The following is a 3,919-nucleotide window of genomic DNA, read 5'->3' as shown; positions in this document are numbered from 1 at the left end:
AAGGTGTTTGACTGTGTGGATCATAACAAACTGTGGCTGACTCTGAGAAGAATGGGAATCCCAGAACACTTGATCGTTCTAATGTGAAACCTATATTTGGTCCAGGAGACAGTCGTCAGAACAGAGCAAGGGAACACTGCATGGTTCAAAATTGGGAAGAGCGTACACCAGAGGTGTGTCCTATCTCCATACTTTTTCAACCTGTATGCAGAATAGATTATCCAGGAGGCTGGGCTCTATGAGGAGAAATGTGGGGTCAAGATTGGTGGAAGATCTATCAACAATCTGTGTTATGCAGATGACACAACGCTGCTTGCTGAAACTGAGAAGGACCTAAAGAGCTTGCTCCAGAGGGTCAAGGACTGCAGTCTCCAATATGGATTGTGGCTCAATGTCAAGAAGACAAAGATTCTCACCACTGAGCCAATTGGCAGCATCAGGATGGATGGTGAAGAGATTGAGATTGTTCACAGCTTTAGTTTGCTTGCCTCCACAGTCAACACTCTTGGCACCAGTAGCCAGGAAATTAAAAGACATATTGCCATGGAAAGTCTGCTGTTAGGGACCTTTCCAAAGTTGAAGATCAATGGTGTCTCTCTGGAGACTAAGGTGCATCTGATATAGGCCATGGTCTTTGCAATCACTTGTTATGCATCAGAGAGTTGGACAATGACCAAGGAGGAGGATAGGAGAATTGATGACTTTGAGCTGTGGTGCTGGAGAAGAGTATTGAGAGTACCATGGACTGCTAGGAAAACAAACAGATTTGTCCTGGAAAGAGTTAAACCAGGTGGCTCCTTGGAGGCAAGGATTCTGAGGCTCCATCTAACATACTCTGGACATCTTGTAAGGAGAGACTGGTCCTTGGAGAAGGACATCATGCTTGGGAGGGTGGAGGGATAGCACAGGAGGGGAAGACCCTCTGTGAGGTGGATTGATTCAGTGACTGGGATAATCGGGATGGGAGTGTCAGAGGCAATGCGATTGGCACAGGACAGAGCGGAGTTTAGGGCTGTTGTACATAGGGTCGCTATGAGTCACAAGTGACTCGACAGCACATAACAACAACAACAACAGTTGTCTTTTTTTCATAAAAAGTTTTTAGGAAGTTGTTATGTATGTGTCATTGAATTGAGCAGAATTCTTTAGGGAAGACTTGGACTTTTAGTTTGAGTTCTATGGAAAACCACTGACCGGTTTAGAGTAGAAGAGTCACAAAATGGGACTCGTGTTTAAAAGGGATCACTTTGGTTGCTCCATTGGTAATAGTAGGAGGATAAGAGTGGAAGTAAAGAGGGCAGATCGGAAGCTAATGTAATAATCTTGGCATTAAATCATGCCTAGATAAGAGTGGTAAAAGTTGAAATAGTGAGAAATAAGTAAATGTGATTTATATTTTGGAGAGGGAGCCAGTAAGAATTTTTTTTTCTGGACTGAGTGTGTGGTTGTTGTGGTTGTTGTTGTTGTTAAGTGCCGTCGAGTTGCAGGCAACTCATAGCAACCCTATGAAGGACAGTCCTCGACACTTGGGTGCCTTTCATCCTCTCTCCAGGTTCATAGGGTTTCCGGAGGCAAACTATTATTGAAGTGCATGCCACTCCTCCTTCCAAGACTGTGTGGTAGAAAGAGAAAAGTAAAAAAATGAGCATATTTTTTGGTTTGAGCAACTGGAAGGATGAGGTTGACTATAACTAAGATAGGGAGGGGAAAATGAGTAAGTTAATGAAGAAAAGATAGCATGTTTATATGCTGATGGGAAAGATCCTTTAGAGAGAAAATGAATAATGTGAAAGAGAATAGAAAGTTATAGAATAGAGAAAAGGAAGTAGGGTCCTGTGTACATGTGGACATGGATATGGAAGCTAGTAGGCTGGTTTATTCACCTTTGATAGGTTGGACTGGTAGCAGCTAACAGAATTTATCTTCATTTTTTTTAATTAAATTTTATTAATTTTAATGAATATTTACAGATATTTGGGGTTTTCATTCGTTCATTGTTGCACTATTTTCTCTACCCTCCTCCCCAGTTCGTTCTTCTTTTTTTCCCCCCTTGAAAGTCTGTTTTAATTGTCCAATTGTCACAGTCCTTGTCAAAGCCAGTTCTGATTAATCTCCTTTGTCAGTGTGTCCTTTGCCATTCCCTTTCACTCCTCCTTGAGAGAGACTTCACCCTGATTCATACGGAAAAGGGGACAGCATATTCTCTTAGCTATTTCCTGCTGGAAAGGGACGCTGGAGGTTTCAGGGTGAAGATCTTCTCGTTTAGAATTCACCAACGGCTCTTTGGGAGAAAGATGGGCAATCTTCTGTGCAATTTACAGCCTCTGGAAACTCGATGGAGGATCAGCTACAAGTTCGCTACAACTTGACTTCAACAATTTATTTTACTACTTTAGTTCAAGCAGTATCAAGCTTCTTGATGGCATCCAGCTTCCTGAACTGCCTCCACAGCATGAATCATAAAGAGAGCATATACCTTAGATACTTAACTAAATTACCTAATAAATACCCTGGTCAGCAGGATTTTTTCAAATTCTTCACCCAAAGAATCTGAGATAATAAAACAATTGTTCTTTTAAAAAAAACATAATTGAGCAGAATTCATAGAAATGATAAGATTATGGATTCTGCTGTTACCTGGACTGTGAAGGCCGCTGTGTAAGTGTGCTGCAGGCTTGTGTAAAGAGGTCTCTGCAGGCTGAGAGGATGAGAAGCCATTGTGTCAGATTTGTACTTGCGGGTGACAGCACTGTCCACATGGAAGCATAAAGATTTATGAAAATTCTGGCATGCCTTACCTCAGAACAGGGTATTTGGAAAAATACCCTACATATGACAATGTACTTCCACCTCAGAGTCTCAAGCCCAAGCCAGAATTTCAAGCATACCATGGTAAAATGGAAGGAATAAGAACATTTAACCTATTCTTCTCTAGCTGTATTTGGAAAGGAAAAAAAGAACAACTCACAGGTCTTATTATCACCCTTATGAAATAGTCAAACAGCCTCACCATGTGCCAGAAGAATATAAGCCAAAGCTAGGGGAGATTGTTCTCAATACAACCTATAGTGGGATTTTTATTCTTAGAAAGTGCAGCCTGTGACAATAGTTAGATCTTTGGATAGACAACAAGTTAAAAAAAAGAAAAATTGGATACTGTCCCAGCCTATAAAAATTATTATCAAGCCTGGGATGTTCATAAAATGGACCTTTACAAACCAGAAGAAGCTTACTATCCCCCAGATGTGAAATTTGGAAATTCAACTACATTTCAGGATGACTACGTCCCTTGGGAGATAAAGCCTACTTATAGCTTTAAACCTTCTTTTGTTTTCAAACGTTCTAAAAATCCCTTTCAGTGGAGATACAAGTCACCACATTGATTATCATCTAGAAATGATGTTTGCAAGACCAAAAGAAATGTACAAGCCAACCTTTTTGAGGATCTTACAACCCCCCACAGTGACTTCCAGGGTCTTCTTGGTGAGATGGCCAAAATCTGGAAACCTGCGTACAACAGAGTGGCCCAAAGCGCTCAGTTTGAAGGAAGGACTGAGTTCTGAGATAGTGTTCAGCCCTGGAATATTCTCCCACCTGCGGTCAAGAAGGCTCCAGAGTACGTCCCACCTACAGGCAGTGTGCAGTTAAGCAGCACCAGCCATCTGGACTACGTTCCCTACCAGGCCAACAGGGTTCTGCCCATAAGACCAGTTTTTCAGAGAAGAAATAAGAATTTTCCTTTCCAAGGAAAAAACACCACAATGGAAGATTTCCCACCATGGGACATTTGCCATCAAGAAATTGTCAAAAGAAGGGGAGCTCTGGTGGCCTAGTGGCAAGAAGCTGCAACTACAATCCCAGAGGTGCACGGTTCAAATCCACCAGATGCTCTGCCGGGGAAGGAGGGGCAATCTCCTCC

General features: G+C 42.0%; 1 pseudogene; it reads left to right on the top strand.

Moving 5' to 3' along the window:
- Positions 1–1,849: 1,849 nt before the first annotated feature.
- On the top strand, positions 1,850–3,833 carry LOC102845402 (annotated as a pseudogene).
- The last annotated feature ends 86 nt before the right edge of the window (positions 3,834–3,919 follow it).

This window comes from Elephantulus edwardii, unplaced genomic scaffold, assembly GCF_000299155.1.
Source record: "Elephantulus edwardii isolate Elephantulus edwardi_28Jun2011 unplaced genomic scaffold, EleEdw1.0 scaffold00275, whole genome shotgun sequence".
Classification (NCBI taxonomy): Eukaryota; Metazoa; Chordata; class Mammalia; order Macroscelidea; family Macroscelididae; genus Elephantulus; species Elephantulus edwardii.
The sequence above is the reverse complement of the archived record's forward strand: the minus strand, read 5'-3'. Positions and strand labels throughout refer to the sequence as shown.